A 12,069-nucleotide genomic window follows, 5' to 3' on the forward strand; every position below is an offset into this window, starting at 1 on the left:
TAGTTTAACAAATGATCTAATGCATCATTAATTGCATTTAAAGAAATAAAACATTTGTTTCATTTAGAAACAATAAAATCAAAGTATCTGACAAATTGATATTTCAATTTCAGTCTTGAGCTTTTATAATTTATCTCTGAGATAATACTCATTTTGTTTTTGAACATCTCTATTTGTTCCTTAACTTTTTTTCCAGATGTGAATTTCTTGTTTTCCTCAGCCCTTTATTTTTTTTGTCATTTATTCTCTCAAATATATTTACCAAAACGTTTTTACTTAAAAATATTTTTCTTAAAGTTATTGTCCTTTTAATTATTAAACACTGATGTATTTTATCTTTGTCATTTTCGATATAGATCACACCCACATACAGAGAACACTCAGAAGGAAAAGTTTTACGATTTTTATTGTCAAAGTAGTCTAGGACGGGAACTGGGAACACCAACTGTAAGGGAAGGAAGCAAAATGGATTGGTGAACAAACGAATGATATGAAGCAACTGATTACTGATCTGAGAAATGGCTTACTAAATTGTTGGAGCAAGAACCGCCAGGAGTAGAGAGATTCAGAGTCTTAATTTGCGAAGGAGGATTGTTCAGTTGTCTTCTCTGTGGTGAGCTTGGTGCCAGCCAAAAGAAGCTCAGGTGCCGATGTTCAAGATGGAGGAAGAAGCAGGGTGTGCTGATGCCTGGGTCCTGGAGTCGAGGGAAACGGGAAGCCGCCAGCTTGGTCCGTGTCCGAAAGGTACAGGTGGAAGTGAGAGATATCCACAAGATGGTAGTTCCTTAACTCGGTAGCTGATAATCCAGATGCTCAGAGATACACTGCAATGAAGTCAGAACTCAGGAAGGTAAACAAAGCCTCAGGTAGAAACCTGTGTGGGAACAAAATGCAAGATTACTTGAGTTCAAAAACGAAGCACAAAAATCAGTAGTGGCTGAGCTTGTTACCATTAAGGCAAACACTCTGACATCGAGGTGCTGGCAGCCTCCCTCTTAACTATTCCTCCAAGCAATCAGCAGATGGAAAACACCTGTCATCCAGCGCACCTGAGAACTCCAGCACCAACTGGAAACTGAATGATTAGAAAAACAAGTACACAACACACACGCAACACACACACACACACAGAGACTCTGACAATCTTCTAATATATCAATTGTTTTTTCACCAAAGGATTTGACTCATTCCATTTATTACCATTTGTCTTATTCTACATTCCTTGGTTCGTCTAAACATGTATCTGGAAATGTAAAAAAAAAAAACAGACAGACAGTGGGTGGTCTGTTTGCTACGTTGTTTCAGAGTCTTAATACCATACACATGGATTTTCCACATAACTGCAATTAAAAACAAAGGTTTTCAGCATTAAAGTCAGAACATCCAGGCAGTGGGGTAGTTTCTACCTCTAGGTTTATCACTCAAATGATCAAACGATCTAACCAAAGAATTATACACTTTCACAGCAACGTTCCCGTAAATAATTTTGACAGGGATCTGTCTTTGCTCAATGACATAAAACATTCTCAGTTTCAGATAATAATAATCTGAGTAAAGTCAGAAAGGATTTTTCACATGGTCATTTCATGTGTTAAGGGAAAAAAAGGAATCCAAACTAACCTGGCCCTATATGTAAAAAGTAGTTTTGCCTCCCTTAGGGCTAACAATGGCTTTCAAACAATTGGTATAACTGGCAACTGTGGAGGAATTTGGGACAACTAATTTCAGATTTAATTTTTATTATTATTCATCCACATACACAGGTCCTTCTCAAAATATTAGCATATTGTGATAAAGTTCGTTATTTTCCATAATGTCATGATGAAAATTTAACATTCATATATTTTAGATTCCTTGCACACTAACTGAAATATTTCAGGTCTTTTATTGTCTTAATACGGATGATTTTGGCATACAGCTCATGAAAACCCAAAATTCCTATCTCACAAAATTAGCATATCATTAAAAGGGTCTCTAAACGAGCTATGAACCTAATCATCTGAATCAACGAGTTAACTCTAAACACCTGCAAAAGATTCCTGAGGCCTTTAAAACTCCCAGCCTGGTTCATCACTCAAAACCCCAATCATGGGTAAGACTGCCGACCTGACTGCTGTCCAGAAGGCCACTATTGACACCCTCAAGCAAGAGGGTAAGACACAGAAAGAAATTTCTGAACAAATAGGCTGTTCCCAGAGTGCTGTATCAAGGCACCTCAGTGGGAAGTCTGTGGGAAGGAAAAAGTGTGGCAGAAAACGCTGCACAACAAGAATAGGTGACCGGACCCTGAGGAAGATTGTGGAGAAGGGCCGATTCCAGACCTTGGGGGACCTGCGGAAGCAGTGGACTGAGTCTGGAGTAGAAACATCCAGAGCCACCGTGCACAGGCGTGTGCAGGAAATGGGCTACAGGTGCCGCATTTCCCAGGTCAAGCCACTTTTGAACCAGAAACAGCGGCAGAAGCGCCTGACCTGGGCTACAGAGAAGCAGCACTGGACTGCTGCTCAGTGGTCCAAAGTACTTTTTCGGATGAAAGGAAATTCTGTATGTCATTCGGAAATCAAGGTGCCAGAGTCTGGAGGAAGACTGGGGAGAAGGAAATGCCAAAATGCCAGACGTCCAATGTCAAGTACCCACAGTCAGTGATGGTCTGGGGTGCCGTGTCAGCTGCTGGTGTTGGTCCACTGTGTTTTATCAAGGGCAGGGTCAATGCAGCTTGCTATCAAGAGATTTTGGAGCACTTCATGCTTCCATCTGCTGAAAAGCTTTATGGAGATGAAGATTTCATTTTTCAGCACGACCTGGCACCTGCTCACAGTGCCAAAACCACTGGTAAATGGTTTACTGACCATGGTATCACTGTGCTCAATTGGCCTGCCAACTCTCCTGACCTGAACCCCATAGAGAATCTGTGGGATATTGTGAAGAGAACGTTGAGAGACTCAAGACCCAACGCTCTGGATGAGCTAAAGGCTGCTATCGAAGCATCCTGGGCCTCCATAAGACCTCAGCAGTGCCACAAGCTGATTGCCTCCATGCCACGCCGCATTGAAGCAGTCATTTCTGCAAAAGGATTCCCGACCAAGTATTGAGTGCATAACTGTACATGATTATTTGAAGGTTGACGTTTTTTTGTATTAAAAACACTTTTCTTTTATTGGTCGGATGAAATATGCTAATTTTGTGAGATAGGAATTTTGGGTTTTCATGAGCTGTATGCCAAAATCATCCGTATTAAGACAATAAAAGACCTGAAATATTTCAGTTAGTGTGCTATTAATCTAAAATATATGAATTTTAAATTTCATCATGACATTATGGAAAATAATGAACTTTATTACAATATTCTAATATTTTGAGAAGGACCTGTAAGGGTTTCAAGCATGAATGCCCTATTTAGGTTTATCTCATTCTCTCAATCAAATTAAAATGCAGACTTTGACTAGGCCACTGCAAACCCTTCTGATTTGTTGCTTTTTAAAATCTTTTGACCTACTTCATGCTGTCCGACCGAATCCATTTCAGTAATTTCTAATTCTCTGGTGGTAATCAGATCCGGTGAGTTAGACTGAACTCAGTTTTTGTTTTAAATTGTCATGAGCCTTAGTTTCTTCATGATTTAACAAGGTGGACTGTTATTTGGAACAGAAAAATCAGAATCACAAGTCTGTAATGGGTGAAAGCTTTTTCACAGTATTATATGTATACTGTATCATGTTGCACTGGACATTTTATTTTTTCGGCATACGTGATCATGACTAAGAAACAAGTAAAGTTCACAATGACATTAGTAAGGGAGACCTAACCTGAAGGCCGGCTTAAGAATGACACCTGAAGGTTGCTGCAGAGAAGGAAGATTGAAGATTCTTCTTAGAGTATTCCCTCTGAAAATGGAAATGTTACAAACTTAATAGGAATAGGAATAGTAAGCCAGTTTGCATTAATCCAAAAACGTCATTCAGACTTTCCTTCAGACTTTTAAACCCCTGCAACTATGTGATCCGACTTTAGCATTAGAGGAAAAACTTATTTATTGTCTTTCCTCCATGCTCATGACATCAATTTCTGTTAGTGATATGTCAAGTTTTACACTTGTAGTTTGTCTCTGAATGATTGAAAGTGCCATGAGTGATGAGGCAGAAGCCAGGATTAGATCTCTCCATGAGTAATGAACTCAATGCACCAGAGCTGGAGGGGTTCCAACAGGGGATCATCTGTTCCAAGCTGCCTATCCCAGTACTTGGTCCTTGACTGGTTGCTGATTAGACAGTTCATAGAGTGGGAGAGACATACTCAAGTGATTATTTCGCTGTTTATAAAATTGTTGGCATATTTAACATTTTATACATTTTATACATTTTATATCTTAATGGCAAAATGATAATTCAACATTTTTGCCCAATTAAATGCAAAATATAAATGATAAATCAGTTGTAAGGCTGTAATTTGTAGGTAAGCCGTTTTTCTTAAAGCGTTTTCTCAAGTATGTAATCCTAGCTTGAAACACTTTCTTCAAGTTATATAATGAGAGGACAAAGTTAGACTTCAAATGCAATTTACCTTTACTGAATCTGTTATAATTTTCTAAAATTCTAACAAAAAACATATTTGATCATTTCAGCTTAAGTGCAATTTCAATGCCTTTTTAGATGTTTCTAACCTGCAAGATCTCCTCAAACTGAAAGTGAAAAAAACATCTATTAGCTACAGTTTAAAGGTCCTGTTGAATCACCACGGTCAGTGCATGTTAAAAGAAAGTGAATTGGTGTGACAGACAATTTTAAGAAAATTAAATGTTTTGGTTTTGCATCAGAAATATACATGCACCAAGAAAGGCCACTAAATAAGTTACTAAATACCATCAGAGGTTGGGACAGTAGGGACCCCTCAGAAGCTTATTTCCATCAAAGTGTTATGCTAAGAAGATCTGTGAAACCATAAGATTTTCCACAAAAGAGCGACGGTTGCAGACAAACAGAAAGCGGGGCTAAATATAAATAATAATACAACTAAAACATTATCTCACCCGTAGACTGCTGGCGATAGGCACCAGCTCCCCCGTGACTTGGTATGGAAGAAGCAGGTATAGAAAATGGATGGATGGATGGATGGATAATTAATACACCATTTTAGGAAAGAAAAATTGTTTAATGATATCTAAAACCGCTTTTAGAATGTCAAGAAAAGCCACTTTTATTGGCACGTTTTGGAGAGTAAAACTAAAAGTCCATTAATAAGAATAATCTAATTCTTACTTTTTAAGCCTAATAAAGTGTTCCCTGTGAGACATTTGCAACAAGTCAATTTATCTAATCACTCCTGGCTCCAGCCAACTAAGATGACTTTAATGCCTTCAATTTACCTGCTATTTTCTTCTGGATCACATGCTTGTGCATCTGCAGACAGAGAGCAAGATATCAGATATGGATGTTGTTCCAGGAAAATGCTCTAATTATCTTTGCTTTGGATGCCTTTACAATTAGCCACATTATTTACTGTCTGCTTACAGACAGAGTGTAAGAAAGAAAAAAAAAGACCCAGATTAAAATTACTTTATGCTTCATTTTTTTTTATAACAAAGTATGGTCATACTTATAATGTTGTAGTGGATGCTGGAAAAGACCAGACCCTGGATGGTTCAGGTCCAACACAAAACCATAAGACAAACGAAACAAGCAACCATCACATAAGATCACACCTTTGGTCGAGTCCACACAGGGTAATTTTCTGAGATTCCCAACCCTTCAACAGCTTTCTCTTTTCCCCCATCCACCTCCAGGAGTGTGGCATTAAATTCTGGGCCCGTCTAAATCATCTTATTTGCTTAAAATCTCTCCCACATATTTTTTTTCATGTTAAGTCTCTGCATTGAGAAAATATGCTATTAAAATAGCATTATAAAAGTTAAATGCCCAGAATTCATTATGGTTTTTTTATTTGGACAAACAGAAGATTATTAGCAATTGTTGGAATAATTACTGGAAATTATTTTTGGACTGACAATTTTATGGTTGCAATTATCTATGTTATCTATGTCAAAATAAAGCTCCAATGTGCTCATTTCACTCTAAGACAACTCATGATATTAGCTTGTGTGTTAGTTCAGTCGTGCTGTTTGTCTCATGAAGTTGGGAATTTTCTCTTCCTCTCTTTTTTTATTTTTTGGTAGCCTGCTTTCCATTTCTTAAATTAAAGACATGACCTGTTTCTCTTTCCTACTCCTCTGGCTATTGGATCACTATATGTAATTCTGCTAAAATGACCATGTGTATGTGTAGACTAAGCCCTTTTACAACTTTTTAAAAGGAAGATAGGGGTATTGGAGAGTATTGGAGAGGAGAGTCTGGCTGATAGTCGAACCTCGGCTTCAGGAGGAGCAGTGTGGTTTTTTTCCCGGCCGTGGAACATTGGACCAGCTCTACACTGTCTGCAGGGTACTTGAGGGTTAATGGGTGTTTGTCCAACCGGTCCACATGTGTTTTGTGGACCTGGAGAAGGCATTCGACTGTGTCCCTCGTGGTGTCCTGTGGGGGTTGCTCCAGGAGTATGGAATGGGGGGCCCTTTCTTAGGGGCCATCCGGTCTCTGTACAAGTGGAGCAGGAGTTTGGTCCGCATTGGCGGCACTAAGTTGGACCTGTTCCCGGTGCATGTTGGACTCCAGCAGGGCTGCCCTATGTCACCGGTCCTGGCCATGGTTCTCGACCGGAAAAGGGTGGCTTGCCCTCTTCAGGTTGGTGGGGAGTTCCTGCCTCAAGTGGAGGAGTTCAAGTATCTTGGGGTCTTGTTCACGAGTGATGGGAGAATGGAGCGGGAGATTGACAGACGGATCAATGTGGATGCCGCAGTAATGGGGAGGCTGTGCCGATCCGTTGAGGTGAAGAGAGAGCTGAGCCGACAACGAAGCTCTCGATTTACCGGTTGGTCTACGTTCCTACCCTCACCTATGGCCATGAGCTTTGGGTCATGACCGAAAGAACGAGATACCGGATATAAGCGGCTGAAATGAGCTTCGTTCGTAGGGTGGCCGGGAGCCCTCTTAGAGATAGGGTGAGGAGCTCGGCCATCCGTGAGGAGCTCAAAGTAGAGCCGCTGTTCCTCCACATAGAAAGGAGCCAGTTAGGGTGGCTCGGGCATCTATACTGGATTCCTCCTGGACACCTTCCTTGGGAGGTGTTCCAGGCACGCCCCACTGGGAGGAGGCCCAAGGGATGGCCCAGGATACTTTGGAGGGACTATGTCTCTCAGCTGGTCTGGGAATGCCTTGGGATTCCCCCTGACGAGCTGGAGGAGATGTCTGGGGAGAGGGATGTCTGGGTGTCTCTACTGAGTCTACTGAGTCTGCTGCCCCTGCGACCCGGTCCCGGATGAAGCGGAAGATGACGAGTATCTTCATCACACAAGAGTTCACAGTTTTTGTGATCTAAAAGCAGCCTTCTTTTATGGGGTGAAACTGACAATGATAAAAAAGACGGGATTTACAGAAAACTGTACAGAAAAATGCTATATTCATTTATATATACAGGTCCTTCTCAAAATATTAGCATATTGTGATAAAGTTCATCATTTTCCATAATGTCATGATGAAACTTCAAAATTCATATATTTTAGATTCATTGCACACTAACTGATATATTTCAGGTCTTTTATTGTCTTAATACGGATGATTTTGGCATACAGCTCATGAAAACCCAAAATTCCTATCTCACAAAATTAGCATATCATTAAAAGGGTCTCTAAACGAGCTATGAACCTAATCATCTGAATCAACGAGTTAACTCTAAACACCTGCAAAAGATTCCTGAGGCCTTTAAAACTCCCAGCCTGGTTCATCACTCAAAACCCCAATCATGGATAAGACTACCGACCTGACTGCTGTCCAGAAGGCCACTATTGACACCCTCAAGCAAGAGGGTAAGACACAGAAAGAAATTTCTGAACGAATAGGCTGTTCCCAGAGTGCTGTATCAAGGCACCTCAGTGGGAAGTCTGTGGGAAGGAAAAAGTGTGGCAGAAAATGCTGCACAACGAGAAGAGGTGACCAGACCCTGAGGAAGATTGTGGAGAAGGGCCGATTCCAGACCTTGGGGGACCTGCGGAAGCAGTGGACTGAGTCTGGAGTAGAAACATCCAGAGCCACCGTGCACAGGCGTGTGCAGGAAATGGGCTACAGGTGCCGCATTCCCCAGGTCAAGCCACTTTTGAACCAGAAACAGCGGCAGAAGCGCCTGACCTGGGCTACAGAGAAGCAGCACTGGACTGTTGCTCAGTGGTCCAAAGTACTTTTTTCGGATGAAAGCAAATTCTGCATGTCATTCGGAAATCAAGGTGCCAGAGTCTGGAGGAAGACTTGGGAGAAGGAAATGCCACAATGCCAAAAGTCCAGTGTCAAGTACCCACAGTCAGTGATGGTCTGGGGTGCCGTGTCAGCTGCTGGTGTTGGTCCACTGTGTTTTATCAAGGGCAGGGTCAATGCAGCTAGCTATCAGGAGATTTTGGAGCACTTCATGCTTCCATCTGCTGAAAAGCTTTATGGTGATGAAGATTTTGTTTTTCAGCACGACCTGGCACCTGCTCACAGTGCCAAAACCACTGGTAAATGGTTTACTGACCATGGTATCACTGCGCTCAATTGGCCTGCCAACTCTCCTGACCTGAACCCCATAGAGAATCTGTGGGATATTGTGAAGAGAACGTTGAGAGACTCAAGACCCAACACTCTGGATGAGCTAAAGGCCGCTATCAAAGCATCCTTGGCCTCCATAAGACCTCAGCAGTGCCACAGGCTGATTGCCTCCATGCCACGCCGCATTGAAGCAGTCATTTCTGCAAAAGGATTCCCGACCAAGTATTGAGTGCATAACTGTACATGATTATTTGAAGGTTGACGTTTTTTGTATTAAAAACACTTTTCTTTTATTGGTCGGATGAAATATGCTAATTTTGTGAGATAGAAATTTTGGGTTTTCATGAGCTGTATGCCAAAATCATCCGTATTAAGACAATAAAAGACCTCAAATATTTCAGTTAGTGTGCAATGAATCTAAAATATTTGAATGTAAAATTTTCATCATGACATTATGGAAAATAATGAACTTTATCACAATATGCTAATATTTTGAGAAGGACCTGTACACTACTATCCACTGTTTCCACATGCTTGTTGGAGAGGGGGCATTGCTGCACAGTCAATGACTTGTATGGTTTCCATAGGTAGAAAAGATTTTTACTGTTAATAACCGGCTTCTGAATGACTTTGTGACAAACTGAGGACATAATTCAATCATTTAAATGAGCAATGTTGGAGCAGGGAGACATCTAAATCATTCAGGACATTCAGGCTACATAAATTAGCTGAACAGAACTGAATTTAAAAAATGCTTCAGTTACATTTATTTAAACGGGATTTTTAGGTGCACCATCAGTTGTACTTTTGGTAATCAGTCTATTGGGTTACACAGAATCAGTAACATAGCAATGTCTGTTTTTTTTTAATACGATCCAGTTAGCTGTTAAATCCAACTGTGTTCATTAGAAACTAGGCATGCCATGACAGCAGTTTGTAAGGTGATATCAAGGAAAAAGTGTTCTCAAGAATGTGTCTACTTTTCCTCATACCTTTACTGTAAAAACATTGGCAAGGGTTTAGATTATGCATTATCACATCCAGCAGACTGAAGAAACTGAAACACTTGTCATTTTAGTGTGGGAGGTTTCATGGCTAAATTGGACCAGCCTGGTAGCCAGTCTTCATTGATTGCACATTGCACCAGTAAGAGCAGAGTGTGAAGGTTCAATTAGCAGGGTAAGAGCACAGTTTTGATCAAAATATTGAAATGCACACAACATTATGGGTGACATACCAGAGTTCAAAAGAGGACAAATTGTTTGTGCACGTCTTGCTGGGGCATCTGTGACCAAGACAGCAAGTCTTTGGGATGTATCAAGAGCCACGGACCTCATACTCCCCTGAGTCACCCAGTGCTCTGGAGAGGGGCGAAGGGAGAGGAAAGAGTCAGCCTTCAGAAAACAGGCGCTGGAGCAGTTGTTCCACTGGCAAGCAAGTAATTGTGGACTGGACCCGTCACAAGGCCTATCACAGATTCACTGGTGAAATTGAAAGCTAATGTTTTAGCTCCATCCGTCTCAGTCGTTGTGTCCTTGGGTAAGACAATTCAACTGCCTTGCTTGCCAATTGTGGTCAGAGGGTCCAGTTTTGTCGATTGCATGGCAGCCCCACTTATGTCAGTCTGCCCCAGGGCAGTTGTGCCTACCACTGTCAGTGTGAATGTATGTATGTATAAATGGGTCGATGACTGATTGAATTGTAAAGTGATTTGAAGTCCTCTGACTTGATAAAGCGCTATACGATTGTAGGCCATTTTCCATTTACCCTTGACAGAGCTCTGGAGAGTGGCATTGATGCCTAGAGAACCCTCAACGGAGCTCTGGAGAGTTCCGCAGAAGCCTGGAAAACTGTTGATGGAGCTCTGAAAACGTAGATGGAGATGAGTCTACCTGGACTCCTTTGTCAAGAAACTTAGGAATAAGAGGCGGGTCCACTGTGACGCCCTTGTTGTGGAAAACAGGAACAGGAACATGAGGTGAGTCCACCTGGACAACCTCATCAAGGAACTCAGGAAGGCAAGGCAAGGTCCACCTGGATGCCCTCGTCGAGGAAGTTATGAACATTATCGCCAATTAAATGGGGCACATTATAAACTAAAGCTAGACATTGAAGCTTTTGTCATCTGTCGTGGCTTACAGCCACAGGAGCTAACCTATTTTTCTGGTGAAGGGAGGAGCGAGGGTTGAGACAATCACATAAGTGATGAGGATTGGCTAAGGTAGAGTACGCTTTCTTTGTAAGCCAATCAGAGGCAGTGTTCAGTTTACACACTAACCACAAACGCGGGTCAGGAGGGAAAGATTGCATTTTCAAAGTGGAAACACAGACACTACTTTATTCTCCTTGAGATAAAAGGCAAGAATGTACATGTGAAGTAAATATTAAAAGTTTGGTTTAAGTACTTGTCTATGCTATTCCACTTTATGCAACTGGCTTGTGAAACCTTAGAAAGAAATCAAAATTCGCAGACATATTTAAACTTAAAAAAGTAGCGCAATAGTTACTTTCCCTGTTAACTAGTCACTTTTATAGTGGAGTAACTCAGTTACTAACTCAGTTACTTTTGGGGAGAAGTAACTAGTAACTATAACTAATTACCTTTTTAAACTAACATGCCCACCACTTCTCGCCTGCCTTTCCACCCTCCGAAGCTCCAACACATCTATTCTCCTGGAAGAAAGAACAAGGAAATCATTACCTACAAGGATCACTCACCTACACCTGTAGAACTCAGCCTCGGTGGGAATACCCACCTTCCTTCCATGAAACCATCTTTCTGTAAATGGTGTCTGGAATTGTTGCCCGCAAGAAGGTCTCAAACAAAACCAACTAAATAAACTAAAATAATTTATTTTAGTTGTTTGTCATTATTTGTTAAAATAATCTTCTAATACACTTTAATGATGAGCAGGTAATTTACTATTTAAGGTCATCAATAGAAAAACTAACAAATTTAGACTATTATAATGCAAAAACGTTTACTGAAGGAAATCGCCTTACTTTCTGTTATGAAAATTTGTCATGTTTCGAGAGAATAATCAGCAACGTTCAGTATAATTTGTTTTTAATAGTTTTTCAATCACTCTTTTGCTTTTTACTGGCAAAAGGTTTACTTTCTGTCTTTCTTTTTTTCTCTCCACCAAGAAAAAACAAGACTTTCAGATGGGCTTTAGTCTAAAATAAGTCACGTTCCCAAAGGATGATAAAATCCTGGCAGGTAATGCTCTGACAGACTTTCTTTAATTCCTCACGTTCAAAACATTGTGATCGAGGCAGACTTGGCACAAACCCCCACATGGCTTTTACATATGGTACTCAATATGTGTGACCTCATTTCACTCCCTGCATCACTGAAGCTATTGGTGTCATATGCTGGACCGAACATAACCGTCGTTTAAAGCGCACTCAGTTTTGTGTGTTGCAGTGCTTATAGTTTGCAGCC

The 12,069-nt window shown here is 40.9% G+C and overlaps 1 long non-coding RNA gene across 1 annotated transcript; it reads right to left on the reverse strand.

Moving 5' to 3' along the window:
• Window positions 1-389: 389 nt before the first annotated feature.
• LOC124879226 lies at window positions 390-885 on the reverse strand. Its single transcript, XR_007040979.1, has 2 exons — window positions 528-885; window positions 390-445 (listed from the first exon to the last, which is right to left on the reverse strand). It is a non-coding gene; the product is annotated as an uncharacterized LOC124879226 (long non-coding RNA).
• Between the last annotated feature and the right edge of the window lie 11,184 nt (window positions 886-12,069).

This window comes from Girardinichthys multiradiatus, chromosome 2, assembly GCF_021462225.1.
Source record: "Girardinichthys multiradiatus isolate DD_20200921_A chromosome 2, DD_fGirMul_XY1, whole genome shotgun sequence".
Classification (NCBI taxonomy): Eukaryota; Metazoa; Chordata; class Actinopteri; order Cyprinodontiformes; family Goodeidae; genus Girardinichthys; species Girardinichthys multiradiatus.